At 50.5% G+C, this 15,869-nt stretch overlaps 1 long non-coding RNA gene across 1 annotated transcript; it reads left to right on the forward strand.

Annotated features, from left to right (window-relative positions):
- The first annotated feature begins 363 nt into the window (after positions 1 to 363).
- Positions 364 to 5,565, forward strand: LOC140594697 (uncharacterized). Its single transcript, XR_011995814.1, has 2 exons — positions 364 to 467; positions 3,772 to 5,565. It is a non-coding gene; the product is annotated as an uncharacterized lncRNA (long non-coding RNA).
- The last annotated feature ends 10,304 nt before the right edge of the window (positions 5,566 to 15,869 follow it).

The following is a 15,869-nucleotide window of genomic DNA, read 5'->3' on the forward strand; positions in this document are numbered from 1 at the left end:
CACAGAGGCAGAGACATAGGCAGAGGGAGAAGCAGACTCCCTGCAGGGAGCCCAGTGTGGGACTTGATCCCAGGACCCCGAGATCACATCCTGAGCCAAAGGCAGAAGCTCAACCACTGAGCCACCCAGGCGTCCCACATACATGTCCTTTCATGCACACTGTGGGGCACCCAGACGCACCCACAGGGGTGCATGCACACATCCATCCACGAACAACGCCCAGACCTCTGTGAATGAGAGGAGAGGGTGTGCCCCCACCCCACCCCCACCCCACCCCCAAGATGAGAGAGGGTGGAACCAGGGGGGGCTGCCGAGGGCTTGAAATAAATGCATTCTGAAAAGAAGGGCTGTCTTCCCCTCCAGGCTCCAGGCCAAATCTCCAAATGAAATCAGGCCGGGGAGAAATGAACAACTGAGATGCACAAAACAATGTGAAGAAGAAACGAATAATAATATAAAAAAAAAAGGTGAGAGTTATTTTTCAGCTCACTGGCTTTCTGAAAAGTAATATAAAGTTGAGCAGCGTCTTCTTGGAATCGACCTTTCTGAGCCGAGACCCAGGCCACGCGCACATCTCTTTCCTCTCTTTCTATTACCCGAAATTTGTATGGTTTCATCTCCTCTGATTTTCTTTCCTGTGTGCGCCTGTGCAAACCCCGCGTGTCAGGGGCTTGTCCCTAACCCGGAGGCCCTGCCATGCCCGGAATGCTTCTCCCTGGCTCCCCGCGGGGCGGAGAATTGAGAGCCTCCCCTGCAGCTCCCCCTCCAAAGTTGAGGTCCTGTCCCTCCCGCTCAGCTCTGTCCTCCTCCCTGCCCAGAAGGGGCTGCAGCTTCTCCCCACCCAACACCCACCCCCTGGCCTCCCGACCCTCTTTGTTCCAGAGACAATTCTCTTGCACACTGTTCCTTGAAGCAGGGCTGGAGAGGGAAGGGCGGCTGGGCCCAGGGGCTCAGGGTCCTGCTGCAGGGAGGACAGGGGAGATATTTGGTGAGTGCACGAGAGAGCTGGTGAATCATAAAAGGACTCTGCCTTCTTCAGAGCATGGAGGGGGAAAAGTTGCCATTCTAAAATATCTGGGGAGAAGGTTAAGGAAGGAGAGATCCAGAATCTTCCCAACAATAATGACTTCCCCTGTAGTTCCAGTCAATTCTACCCTAGAAGTGAGGCTGGAAGGACTCACCTAATGATGGCCCCTTTGTCCGCCCTCTTCTGGCACCTCCCATCCCCAGACACACACTCATGGGCACATACACGTGGACCCCACACAGACTCACATGCATGAGCACTTCAGACACATCCATACAGCCCTGAAGCAAACACACGGATGCACTCTTCATGCACATATAGCTCAATCACATCCACGTGGATACACACATGTACCCCTTACATGCACACACGTACACACACACACACACACAGGTGTACATGTACTTCCTTCTGCATGGTTACCTTTTATAACTTTTTATATTTTCTTTTTTTAAAAAAAATTCTTATTTATTTGAGAGAGAGAGCCAGAGGGAGAAGGCCAGAGGGGAGGGCCAGAGGGAGAAGCTGACTCCATGCTGAGCGGGGAGCCGGATGCGAGACTCCATCCCAGGACCCCAGGATTAGGACCCTAGCCGAAGGCAGATGCTTAACCAATTGAGCCACCCAGGCACCCCACGTGGTTACCTTGTAGGCTGCACTGGTGCCTTCTCCAGTGAATGGTGTCTACTCTCAACTTGTACTTCCTGCCTCAAGGAGGTGGGGGGACTTAATGATCTGTATCCCTATTAACTTTTGTAATGAGACATCCAAGGTGGGGAGAAAGTGCCTGGAGGTGTCTTTGCTACAAAGATGAGTGAAGGGTGCGTGGCTTACTCCAGACTGGCGGGGGATTGGCGACAGGAGGACCAGTCAGACACCTGCCCTTGGCCCACCCAGGAGAGATAATAAGCACTGATGGATGTATTTTGGGGTGGGGAAATGAGGGCGTGGGGACATAGGTAAGGTAACTGAAGCTTTTCTCTGGAAGAGACTAAGAGGTCTAGTGTAGAGATGGGTAATTCTGATGCATGTCGCCTGATGTATTCTTTTTTTTTTTTTTTTTTGGTTTTGCCTGATGTATTCTTGTCCTTACCCAGCCAGTGGTCAAAGTACAAGATGAGCCGAGTGAGAGGCTTGGGACATGACATGATATGAGGGGTGGGCGGCTGTGTGCCCTAATGGCAACGGTTGCCCTGAGTGAATCCTTGGCTTTTTGCCTAAGTGCTTCCTCCTTCATTATGTCATTTCTAACATCGCAACCACCTTCTCACAGACCTGGGAGCAGGTATTGGTGGGCCTGTCTTATAGGTGAGGAATCTGAGGCTCAGGTAAGGTGAGCGGCTTGCCAGGTGGTTAGTCAGGCTGGACTTAAGGCTATAACAAACAGCTCCGAAATCTCAGTGGGTTAGCTCCATAAAAGTTTCTCAGGCCCCTCTTCAGTGAGAGTTGGGGAGGATGCTCTGCTTGAGGGGACCCAGGCTCCTTCTTGTGGCTCTGTTATTCTTAAGGTGCTTGGAGGATCTTGATTTGGCAGGTGGATGGGTCAAGCAAGTGAGCGTTTATGCCTAATGCCTATTATGAGCCAGGCCCGGAAGTGGTCGTTACACCCCTGTCCACATCCCATGGGCTAGAATGTAGTCCCCTGGCTACATCTATGACAGGGAGACTAAGGAATGTAGTGTAGCTGTGGGTCCAGGAAGAAAAGGAGAACGCAGATGAGCCCTACCAGTCTCCACCATGCTTGACCCACATGGCCAACAGCAGTGAGATCCATCCTTCGACCTAGGTTCTGATCCCAGTACTGTGCTCTTCCATCCAACACTTTACTTTGCAGTCTTAAACTTTTCCAATGTTTCCAATTCCAACAGAGCAATGTTCCTGGTCTTTTTCTAGGTCGGAGCATCCTTACATATATAAGAATATAATGATAATGACACTAGTATCTCCCTATCTGTCCTATTACGCACACATCTCATTTACTCTCACCACCACCCCGTAAATTATATGGTATAACCCTACCCTCTACCTGAGGACAGTGCAGCTCAGTGAGATTAAGAAGCTTCCCTGAGGTTGTGGGAAAGTGAGAATGTGAGTCTAAGCCTCTCTGGCTCGGGTCTCCATCTTTCTCACATGCTGCTATGGCTCCTGCTGGACTTGGGATTGGTAGCTGAGTAGGTGGAGAGTCAGCCTCCTTAATCCTGCAAGGCAGACTTCCCTGATGAAGCTTAAGTAGGGTGCATATGGATGGGCAGGGTTCTTGCTGCCTCCTGCTCCGGGAAGCATCTGGAGAAATAGGGGGCCTAGGCCACTGTAGCTTAGTTTATGGTCACTGTGTGCTTGGAGATACTAGCAGGGCTGGGAACCGAGTTCCAGTTAATATGATCATGAGCGAAGCCTCCTGGGTTAGGAGTCCAGAGATATTCATGCAGAAACTCAGCCATAGTTAACCGAGCAATTTTGGGGCATCTCCCTTACAGTCTCTGGGGTTTGGCATCGCACCCCCTCCTCCAGCAAATGGGAGACTATAGACACCACCCTCATTCCAGAACCTATCAGGCTGTATAGCCTCCTAACTGGTTTTACCAAGGCCACATAGTGTGTCTCTAAACCCTTCCTGCACGTCCCGGAAAGGAACTTTCTTAGCCACACATACATTTCATTCTTCTGCGCAACAACGTTTGTGACTGCCATAAGGTCCAAGCTCCTTAATTAACCCCTCGTGTTTCTTTCTACTCTGCCCATAGGTTACCTGTCTGGATGGATCCTCCTTGCCTCTTGGAAATATATCGAATACTCTTGCCACGCCTCCTTTTTCCTCCCTCCCACATCCCACTGCGGGGGCAGCCTCATTCCTAGCCTTCCCGTCACCACTTCTAAGATACCTCTCTTGATCACCCAGATCACCTCCACTCTTATATCATCGCATTTGTACCCTCATGTGGTGCTTCCCTCCAAGGCACCTGTGGCACCATGGTCTTCTGAGAATGTGTCTTATCTTTTTCCCCAGCTTGTGAGCTTCATCAGGGTGAGAGCTAAGTCTTGTACAATTTGTACCTTTGGATATAACAGCCCTCAGACAATGGTTTACGCATGAAAAAATAATCACAAGATAGCCAAGACTTTCAGTGATATGCAAATGAAAGACTTGGCTTAGGAGTCATCATTAAAGTCTGTTTGACTGTTTTCTGCCAGCTGGGCATCGTGAGGCAGCTCCTGCGTCTTGGAGGGCCGCTCACGGGGTTTATCTGTAAGGCTGTATGGGTGGGACCTGGAAACATAGACTTGTGGTGCTTTGGGTTGTGTATTCTCTGTCCACTGAGGGGATAAAAGCCCAGACCTCTGACAGGCTAACCTGTCAGGTAGAAGAAGTAAGGTAGGCAGGTGCATTTGGGGAGCTCTTCAAATTGAGCTCTCTTGGCTTTTTGCCCACATTCAGCCCCTCCACACCAGGCCAAATTGTAGGCTGAAGCCAGTGGAGAAAGTAATGGATTGGAACCAGGATGCTCAGGTTAAGTGGGCCGCTTTGTGGAGCTCATCCATAATCCTGCTGGAGCCTAGAGAACAATACGTTAATTAGAGCCGACAGCACTGCTCCCACCAGCCATCCATCCTGCCTGTGTCTGCAGGGCCTTCCCCATGGACACGCCAGCCCACTCCCTTCTCTGAAAGAGATTTATTCATTATCAATGTTTGTCTGTGAGAGGGACCCAGTGGGGAGGGAACGGGATTCTAAAGGGGCCAGGATATGAAAGAGGCAGAGCTGAGGCTGCTGGCAGCTTGAACAATGGGTGTGTTTGGGGGCTGGAGATGGGGTGTTCCCAATTAGGAGGATGAGGCAAGTCCATTGCATTGGACAGGGGAAGAGGTAAGCCGAATGGAATTAGAAGAAATTCAGTAAATGTGTCCAACAAGTGGTCCTTGTAGGAGTTTTAGCTTTGGATCTAGCTCACTTTAAGCCACAGATGGTGGGGGGTGAGGGTGGGGGGAGACGATAGGGAACAGATGAATCCCACTTATCTAAGGTCTACCCTAGTGGTTGTATTTCAGAAGCACTCAAAAAGTGCTTGTTGAGTGAATAAATGTCTTTCATGGCAGCCAGAGGGCTTTAGGTTGGACATCATAAGGAACTCATTGCCAAGGAGCAAGAAGAAATAGGAATGAGAAAGAGCAAAAATGGGTTTTGGGGTTCTTACCCAGCAAGAATCTTTTGAAAGGAAGGGAGATATATGGATTCCATGGTCTATGTCTCATGTAGAATTTTAGAGAAAATGGGAGAGGACCAGCTTTCCTCAAGAAAGTGAGACAGTGGGGATCCTTGGGTGGCTCAGTGGTTTGGCACCTGCCTTTAGGCCAGGGGATGATCCTGGAGCCCTAAGATTGAGTCCCACATCAGGCTCCTTGCATGGAGCCTACTTCTCCTTCTGCCTGTGTCTCTGCCTTTCTCTCTCTCTCTCTCTTTGTCTCTCATGAATAAATGAATAAAATTAAAAAGAAAAAAAGAAAGTGAGACAGCCTAGGAAGGAGATTAGAAGTCAACAGGTTAGAGATGGAAAAGGACTGGTGGGCCTGTGTGGCCCACTGACCAAAGCTCTAAAGAGAACGAGAGGGGGGTGAGCAGTGGGGTGCACAGTCCTCATGAACTCAGCTGACACAGGGACATGAAGGATTCTAGTCCCCTCTCTGCAGCCCCTGTTGCCAGACAGAGGAAAGGGGAAGTGGGAAAAGTGCTTGGTCATAGCCCCACAACCAGTGCATGTCAGCGTCCTGCTGCTCTAAGCCCTGGGCCAGCCATATCCCATCACCTGGGGCTTTGTTGGACATGCAGAATCTTGGGCAGCACCCCAGAACTACAGAATCTAAATCTGCATTTTAACAAGATCCCCATATGATTTCGATGCTCACTAAACTTGGAGAAGCAAATCAGCTAGATCATGTGCCTAGTGGGACCAGGTGGTGTTTTAGGGAGAAAACTGCTGGAGCAGATTAGAAGTTCTTACCCTAAGTGTCTATTAACTGGCTGGGTGACTTGGGGCCAATCACTTAGGCCCTCCGGGCATTGGTTGGCTTATGTTTAATATGAAAAGATTGAACCAGATCTGAGTTTCTTAAACTCTCTCAACCATCAGAATCACCTGGAATGAAAAACATTCTTGGGGGGCCACTGCTAGTGTTTTTCGTAAAGCCTGGGATTTTCTGATTGGTTCCCGACCTAGTGCTAACACGGCCGGTCATGGTGCACACTTTGAGAAGTACCTGACTAGATGATTTCTGAGATTCCTTCTAATTTGGATGCTCAATGGGGTTTTTATTTTCCAGTTTAGGACTCTTCCTTCCTCCAGTGCTGCAACAGCTCGCTTGCTGTCTCTGGGTCCCCTTCTGTTCTAGAAGGTCAGTGCCAATTCTCCAGCACACACAGGACTTCGGTGAGCCAAATCTTATAAAAGGCATGGAAGTCAATGCAGGCAAAGTATTAACCACCAAGATTTAAGAAGAGTCCTATGAAACACAGCAATAAAACCTGGAAATAACTATCCATTTCCTACAACAAAATGTCTCATTTCCGAGTCCATAAAGGCTCCCCCTCCAGATCCCCAGACCCATCTGTTTTGTAAGCATGTATAATTATTAGCACCATAAAGTCACTTTCTCCACCTAATGTAATTATCGAGCGCCAAAGTAATATCAGGTAGAGGAGGGGGAGGGAAGAGGAGGCGCGCTCACTGAAACTCAGACTATTTCTTTAAAGAGAGAGAAGTAGTCACACGAGAATGTAATGATTCTTTATGGTGATATTATACTTCCTATGGAGGCTTTGGGGACAGCTTTGCAAATAAGACTGAGCTGGCTCATCTCAAAGTAAAGAGCAGTTTCCTGCCATGTACAAGGGATTTAGCCTCGACTGGGAGCTAGGAATTAGGATCACCGTGCTTCCTCTGCCACCAACCTTCAGATTCTCTACAGGGCTCAAGGAAGGCCTCCTGTCCCAGGCACTTCCGAAACCAGTTTATTCTTTCCTTCCTTTTGCACTTCTTCTGGCAGGAAAAGAAAATCACCAAGCTCGTCTGCCACGTTAGCTTGCTAGGAACTCCTGGTTCCAGAGGAAGCCCCGATGGTTGTTTTGTGTTCTGCCAAAGTGCTGGTGGAGAGGGGGGGCTATTTAGTTGAATGCTGAGTGAGTGAGTGAGTCACTGGAGGAAGTGATGGATGAATGGATAAGGTACAGATGATGACGGGAGCTGTTATTGAAGATGAAGGAGAACATATTCCTTCTCTTCATGTGTCTTGTTTGTGATCGGGTACGGGGCAGCCCATCAAGGTGTTACAGACAGGCTGATTTCGATGCATGAGCAAAATAACATTTGACCTCGTGGGCCGTCCAAATGGCCTGGGCCTCTTTGCTTCGTGGTGTGTTCTCCATCACTGGGGATTTTTAGACAGAACATTTTCCCCATAAAACTTGTCTAGGACGTCGGTGTATTCAGCAGGGAGGGGGGAGCGGGTAATGAGGAGCGGGTTTATTGAGCATTTACTATGTGCCTGACTCTTCAGCGATATAATCTCATTTAACCCACTCACCAAAGCCGTGGGGGTTTTAAGTAGAAAGAAAGCAAGGACGGAGAATCGTGGAACTAGTCCATGCGACCCAGCTAGTACGAGGTCGAGCTAGGGTGCAGACCAGACCTGTCTGCTCCAGCGTTCACCTGCCTCCTGCAGGGATCTCGGCTTCACATTCTTGAGTGCACTTAACTGGAACTGAACTTGACATGCTCGTGTCTTGAAAACACAGGCTGCTGCCGCTGTTGGCGGCGATGTTGGTCTATCTTCTGGATCCATCTTTGAAAATTCAAAGAGGAGCTGTGGTGGGAAAAGCAACTGCTTTCCAGGCAGGTCTCTTTTGGTTTGGATTTGTTCGTTCAGCTGGCCCAACATCTCCTCAGCCCCACGTTTGTCTGTCCGCCAGGATCCCAAATCAGCGCGATGGCTCGGGGATTCTGTTCTAGGACCTGGAAATCCGTACAAGAGGTGGCCCCTTCCTCGCCCTCCGCGCCCCGGGGACCAGGCTCCTCTCTGGGCTCTCAGGCGGGCCCCTCCAGGGCCGGGTGGAGGAGCCTCGCGGCCCGGCCGGGGCAGATGACTGGGGCTACACACTGCCACGCTGTCGCTAATTTCTCGCGCTGGGAAAATCCCAAAGGTGCTGGTGGTGCAATCTGGAGAAGACTGCGCTGACGTGCTTTCTGAAGCGTCTCGGTAGCCTTTGGAGGCAGCTTCTGTGCATGTGTGTGTGTGCGTGTGACTCTCGTCTCTGTCCCTTGTTCTCATGCCAGCCTTCTCTGGATGCTCACCAGATGCCTTCCTGCCTGTGTGCCTCTGTGCCCTGTTTCTCATCTCTCTTTGAAACCCTGCCTCGGGGACCCCTTCCCCATGTGCTGGGGGAGCTGCTGAGGAAGGCGGGTAGGTGGCGACTTGGCGATTGGTAGCAGGCCACCACCTTTCCTCTCTGAAGTCTACCTCCTTCCTTTTGCCTCTGCTTGTCTTTGCCTCCGGTTCCTTCCGATTCAGCTTAATATCAAGCTGGGGGAGGCCCCAGCTAGAGGAGGGCACCAGCCAGGCCTCTGGGAGGGCGTCTGCTTCTGCTGATAAGTAGCCCTGTCTCTTTCCACCCTTCGGTGGGGCGGAGATGCCTTCCCGCATGAGCCGTGGAATTAAAGCAGGGAACTGGGCTTTGGCAACTGGCCTTCCGCTGGCACCAGACGTGCTCTGTCTCCATGGATTTCTCTCTCCACAAGTCACTATTGCCTGATTAAAAATGATTTCTTCTTGCAAAGGAAAATGGGGTCTTGTGGGGAGTCCACCCCCTAAGTGAGATGGGAAGGTTGAAACTCCAAGGGGCCCCGAATCTTAGGGTCTGAGAACCGATTCCGCCTCCAGACTCAGCAGAGGTTTCAGAGCAGAGGGCCCCACAAGCGAGCAAACCTGACCCTGCCTGCCTCAGACCTGTGCCTTCCTGTCTAGCCCAGATTTCAGTCTGCCAGGGCCTCTGTGACAACGTACCACACACTGGGGCTGCCAAGAGCAGAAATGGATCGTCTCACACTTCTGGAGGCTGGAAGTCCAAAATCAAGGTGTTGGCAGGTTGGTTCCCTCTGAGGACTGTGAGGGCGGGATCTGTTGGAGCCTCTCTCCCTGGCTTGTGGATGGCCGATGTCTGCCCATACTCCTTCCCACTGTCTTTCCCTCTTTGTGTGTGTCTGCGTCCACATTTCTCCTTTTTGTAAGGATGCTAGTTGTATTTGTCAGCTCAGGCTGCCATAACAAAATACCACAGATTACGTGGTTTAAAGATTTTATTTATTTATTTATTTATTTATTTATTTATTTATTTATTTATTCATGAGAGACACACAGAGAGAGAGGCAGAGACACAGGCTGAGGGAGTAGGCTCCATGCCAGGAGCCCGACGTGGGACTCGATCCCGGGTCTTCAGGATCACACCCTGGGCTGAAAGTGGTGCTAAACCGCTGAGCCACCCTGGCTGCCCTACGTGGTTTAAACAACAGACATCGCTCTGAATGACAGAAGCCAATAGAGAACGTTCTCACAGTTCTGGAGGCTGGAAAGTTCAAGACGAAGGACCGGCAGGCTTCAGTTTCCAGTGAGAGCTCCCTTGCTGGCTTGCAAATGGCTTCCTTCTTGCTGTGTCCCCACATGGCAGAGAGGAAAACTCTGGTGTCCCTTCCTCTTCAAAAAAGGACGCCAGCCTTCTCAAGTTAGGGCCCCACCCTTATGACCCCATGTAGGCTTTGCCATCTCATAGGCCCTATCTCCAAACACAGTGACATTTGGTGTTGGAGCATGAACATATACATTTTGTGGGGAGGGGACACAATTCAGTCAGTGGTTACAGGTCGTTGGGTTAGGGTCTACCCTACCGATCTTACTTGATTATCTCTGTAAAGACCTTAGAACCAAATAAGACCCCTTTCTGAGATCTGGGGAGGAGGACTTCCACAGATGACTTTCAGGGAACACAAGTCAACCCATAAGACTCAGGCCCCACCCACTCCCTCTGCCACTCTGGGATCCATTACGGAAGAGATTCCTATAGCAGTTTCCTTTCCTTGGTCTGCTTGGTTTTCTGAGGGCAAGAGATGGGGAATAGTGCACCCTGCAGCTCCTATAACTGAGGTGGGACACCCAGGGCACCCCAGGCTCTGCTCTGCACCCCCACCTCATGAGTTGCCAGCCCTGCTCATACCTGGCATCTTCCATGTCATTGGCTTGTCCACTGGGGCCACTGCCACCCTGGCTGACTCATCTCTCTGTTCTAGGAGGGAAGGAACCCCAGCATTCAGGTGTCCTTGGAGACATTGGAGCAGAGCCAGCCAGAGAGTGTGAGGGGCTACCTCTGAAGAAGATTTGGTGGTGGGGTGTGTGGAGAGAGTCTGAGAGGTGGGGGAAAGGAGAAGAGAGTAGGAAGTAGTCAGATTCCCCCCATTCCAAGCTTGCTGTCACAGCCACGGAGAAAGCTTTTTAACCACACTTTTTCCTCATAATAGGATTATTCCAAAAACATTTCAAGCGAGAGAAATGCTGTTTTCTTTTAAATCTTTATTTAAAGTATACAAAGATCAGAATTTTCTTTTCCAGATTAAGTAGCCCTTATATCTTTATCATTCTCTTGTAATTTCCTCCTGGAGATAGAAAAGGAAGGTCTTTGCTATTATCAGGAAGCCCTCGAACTGTGCAGTGCTTCTGAATTATGGAGCTGGGCATGGGGTCAGGGTGTTGGGACTCCTCTGTTTGCTGCTGTGACCACAAACTCACATCTTGGCCCCCACATCTGATGTACCCCTGGCCCACTGCAGGGCTTGTTGTCCACCTTCCTCCTCACGCCTCCACACATTGCTCAGATCATGACACATTGGCCTCAGGAGAGCACAGGGTTGGGAGTTAGTTAGAAGACCTCACTTTACTCACCACGTGGTCCAAGTGGATGGGGCAGTGGGGGCCTGAAAGCTTATGGAGAAGGTAGATTTCACGTGGCTCTTTTATTCTGGTTGTACCCACCCTGGCCAATATCTGGGGAGAAGGATGCCTGCATGCCACGCTCCCCATCTCTGCCTTAAAATCAGACTCTGACAGACAGAAGGGTCTTTGGAAGGTGTAGAACTCATCTCCTTACTGAATGTGTGCATACCGGCTAGGGCCCTGTTTTCATTCCTCTTGGGGAGGGAAATACTGTCCCCCATCCAGCTCAGGATGTTAGAACATCTTCTCCAGTGTTGAGCAGGATCCTTCCTGTTCAGGCTTTCCAGAGAAAAAGATCCAATAGGATGTGTGAGTGTGTGTGTCTGTGTGTTTCCATTTATATGTATATATTTATATATTTCCATATGTGTGTGTGTATATATATACATATACATATACATATACATATATATATATTCACATATATATGGAAAGAGGTTTTTATTAAAAGGAATTGACTCATGTGCTTGTGGAGACTAACAAGTTCTAAGGCCTGCAGAGTGAATGGGCAAGCCGGAGAGCTGATGGTGTGGTCCTAGTCTTAAGGCCAGCAGCTCAAGACCCAAGAAATGTTGATGCTTTGGGTTGAGTCCAAAGGCAGAAAAAAACCAATGTTCCATTTCGAATGCAATCAAGCAGAAGAAATTCTCTTTTACTCACAGGAGGGTCAGCCTTTTTGGTTCTAGTCGGTCCTTCACCTGATTGGATGCAGCACACCCACACTGGGGGAAGGCAGTCTGCTTTATTCAGTCTACCAATTCAGGTATTAGTCCCATCCAGAAACACCCTCACAGAAACACTCAGATTAATGTTTGACCAAAAGTCTTGACATCCAGTGGCCCGGTCAGGTTGATACATAAAAGTAATCGCCTTACTTACTTTCTATCATTCCCCAATTAGTCCGAACTTACATTTCTGAAATGCCAGGCTACTCTGGCCTAAGAGGGTGAGGTTGGCTGGCCTATGCTTGGTTGTGTCTTAGAGAGAATGACTGGCTGTCAGGATAAGGAAGCCTGTCTCCCAGGGTGAATCACAAGAAGTGGTAGCTGGGCCAACAGAAGCCATATCCTGGGACTGATCTTTGCAGAAAAAAAGTAAGAAAGCACATTTCCATCTCTGTTTTCCACTCCTACCGGTGGCAGAGGAAAGAGATGGAGGAAAAGGGAGCTGCCTACTTAAATGCCAAAGGCTCTACCTGCATCACATCCTTGAAGCTGCACAAAAACTCAGCATGGGCAAATCTCAGCTCTGCTGTAACCACAAGGAAACAGGCCTGGAGTGGACATCAGCAGCTCATCTTAGAGCTGCCAACTGCAGGAACCAGGATTTGAATCCAGCTTAGATGTACTTTGAAACCTCCTCTTCCTGCTACATCTTGGGAAGCTGCATGCCTGTACAGGCTCTGGGAACTCTCTCGCCTCGGGGTTGAGGGGGCAATGGTCAGGTTTAACAGGATTTTAGCAGCAGCGATGTAGTTCTGCCCAGGTGTCCAGGCAGCAAAGCTGTCACAGCAAAGGGAGTCACTGCAGGCTTGACATCGCTATGCAGTGTCACCTGCAGTAGACAGTAAACGAGGAGCCTGGAGGAGATGACTACTATGGGTCACCTTCTCCCTCTCAGGGGTCATCAGAATGAAAGACTTTCAGCTGATACATTGGATCCCCAGAGAGGCAACCCAGAGGCTTCTTCATTTGGGGGGCATTGAGGGAAGGGACAGATGGAGGAACAAGAGGCAAGCGGCAACAGAGCCCCTCACCGTGGTCTGTGAGAATGGGCCTTGCTAGGGGAGGGGGTGTGGACAGGAGCCTTTGCAGAGGGCACAGCACAAGAAGAGCCTGGCTTCCTGTTTGCCTGGGACACTGCCAGCCTGTGTGCTCTGCGGGGACTCAGAAGAGGAAAGCAAACAAGGGGATTTTCAGATGGTCTTTGCACGCTTTCTCTTTTGTTTTCCCTTGGAAGGAGAGGCAGCCACTACGGGTCCTCTAAATCTTGGCCTGGAGGAGCCAGGCGCAAGGAGTTGGAGGCGGGGTTGGCTTATGTGAGCTGAGAAGCCTGAAGCCAGGCTAAGCTGGGCTGGGAGCAGTTGATATGCACCCTGGTCAGGGAAGCTCTGCTTCTCCGGAGAGATGGGAGCTGACCTTTCTGGATCCTTCTGCTTCTCTCCCGCTGGACTCTTTAATAAGAACTGTCATTAATATGGAGAATCTTGGGGGGAGCGCCTAAAGTTAATCACTGGGATCCTCTACAAACACTCCCGGAGAAGGGACCTCTCCATCCTTCCAGGGCAGCCCATCCTGTCTGTGTGCAGCTCCTGCCTGGGAAGTCGGCTCCTCATAGCTTCCATTCACCATCCAGGGTCTCCTGAGCCTGGACGTTTGCTTCTGCTTGTTTTGTGGTGCTGCTGTATGTGTGCCTGTCCTCTGACCCCAGAAGGGCCTTGTACCATCGCCCTCTGTGGCAATGTGGCCCGTGCTCTGAAAATACTGCCTGTGGTAGCTGTTTCATCTCCTCAGCTGGGCTGTAAGCTGTCTTCAGCAGGGACCAGATCGTCCCTATCTTTTATATCTCACATATTCACTACTAGAGGGCTGAGCATATGGCAAGCGTTTAATCACTGCATGGTGGAGAAAAGGGAGGAAGGGAGGGAGGGAGGAGAAAGGGAGGGAAAATAAAAAGATCTGTCCCCATCTTTTTTGTCCACTAGACAGTGACTCTGCACCCTGGAGAGGGGCCCCGATGACGATCATTGTTCGTGTCCGGGAGATGCCCTGCTGTGGAGAACAGCTCCAGGCTCTGGCCTCAATCCCTGGGTTCCAGTTCCAGCTTGTATTCCCAGCCAAGCAACCCTGGGCAAGCTATTTCTCCGAGTCCCAGTTTCCTCTCTATAGGAAAAGGGGGGATAATAATCACTAGGCTCATATAGGGTTGTTGTGAAGATCAAATCAGATCAAGGGACCTCACATCCCCACACAGACTGGGTTTCCTTAAGGCAGGAGGGGCAACGCTCAGGTTCATGATCTGGGGAACTGTGATTCCAACAATAACAGTTTTGTTCTTATTTGATTTGCTTCTACTGTGTGCTGACCAATGGAAAATTTCTTTCTATCAGTGGTCTCAGGATACAGCTAGTGAGGTGGGCAGTTTCCTAGAGATTCAGAAAGCTTAAGTGACTTGAAAATGTAGGATTTGAACTCTAACGGATCCCTAATGGCCTCCAAGCCCCAATGCTCTTTACTGCATTAAACTACTTCCCCCTGAAAGCAAATTAGAGTCGATATGAGGAAGTGGTAGAAATTGACGTTGGGCCCATAGACTCTACGAGAGACTCCAAATCTTGGGATTGTATCCCTCTCCAAACTAAGAGGGCACAGCAAATACTCAGGCTCATTCTTTTCCTGGGTTAGTTTTTTATATCTTTTCCTCACCCGGAGTATGTCCTTTGCAGTTAGAGTGGGGTCCGCCAGCCAGGGGCACCTTGTTTTCCAAAGAGCCAGGAAGGGTCTCACGGAAGATGTGGCTTCCCAGGAGCACTCTGCGTGCGTGTGTGCATGTGTGCGTGCGTGTGTGCGTGTATGAAACCTAGAAATCAGGTAGAACCAGGCAAGGAAGAGGTGGCTCTGAGGCAGTAAGCAATCGATCATTTGGCAAACTTTACTGAGCACCGACTTGTGCCAGGAGCTGTGCTAAACCTTGAGGGGTTGAGGAAACCACGCAAGTGCTCTGATCTCCAGGAGCTTACAGATTGGTGAGGAAGACAGGATTCAGGGCAGATGGAGGCTCCTTCTGCTTCTGGCTGGGCAGAGGAGGGGGGAGGATGGCGGGAGGGAGACGGGGGTGCAGGGGAGAGAGGCTCTCCCCGGGGCACAGTGGGGAAGCAGTGGCACCTGCGGGCCGGGTCCCCCCGGCATCTTCTACCTCAGTGGCCCCCTCAGGCCTGGTTCTCAGTTTAAGCCCAATAACTTTGGTCTCCAGTTGCCTCCCGCCTGCCACGTTCCAACTCAATCATTCTTTGAAATTTGGAGCTGTAGCTAAAGCGCCTTTGCCCTCTAACAGGATTTTCACAGTCTCCGCAGCAGCGGCTAGCGCGGCTCCTCACCTGCTGTTGTAATCTGCACCGCTAAGCCCGAGGCTCCAGGCGGAAAGCTTAACTCGCCTTGCCCATTGGAGCTCACTCTCCCTGGCATCGGAGCCTCATTTCAGCAAGGGGAGCTAATCCACGCCCCCCAACCTGCACACACAGCCCGTTCAAAGGAAACACAACGACAGAAGGAGCCCAGCAACTCTGGGAGGGGCGGTGGGAACCCGGGGCCCTGTACCGGGCGGGCAGTGGGAAAGGTGCCCTGGCATCTCTGCACCCTCTCCAGAGGGGGTGGGCAAGAGGGAGCCGAAGCAGCTGACTCTCTGGGAGATTTTGTTTCCGGGACTGCCCGGCCCCCGCGTCTAGGTTGGGAGGCTGGTTCTGTTAACAGGGAGTGGGGACTGATGAGCCACAGTGATGGGTATGCGTCTGCCCTTGTGCCTGTCCACACCTAGGCCCTTTTTCTAAAATCATTAAAAGCTGCGGGTAAGTTTTTGCCCTCTGCCTCCATCTTCACACTTTATACTCTCGAGGGCCAGAGCCCAGAGCACCGAGTATCCGACACATAGTAGGAGGTCAGTAAGTGCCTGCTGGATGACCGATCTAGCACTTTAGCTCAGCTTTGTCGCCAGCCCCTTGTAGTAATGTACGAAAACACACAGGGAGTGTGGGGACCGGATCATGGTATTAGATGGAAAAACAAATTAGAAACAGGAAAAGTTGTAAACTCCTTGG

This window comes from Vulpes vulpes, chromosome 12 (genome assembly GCF_048418805.1).
Source record: "Vulpes vulpes isolate BD-2025 chromosome 12, VulVul3, whole genome shotgun sequence".
In the NCBI taxonomy this organism is placed as follows: Eukaryota; Metazoa; Chordata; class Mammalia; order Carnivora; family Canidae; genus Vulpes; species Vulpes vulpes.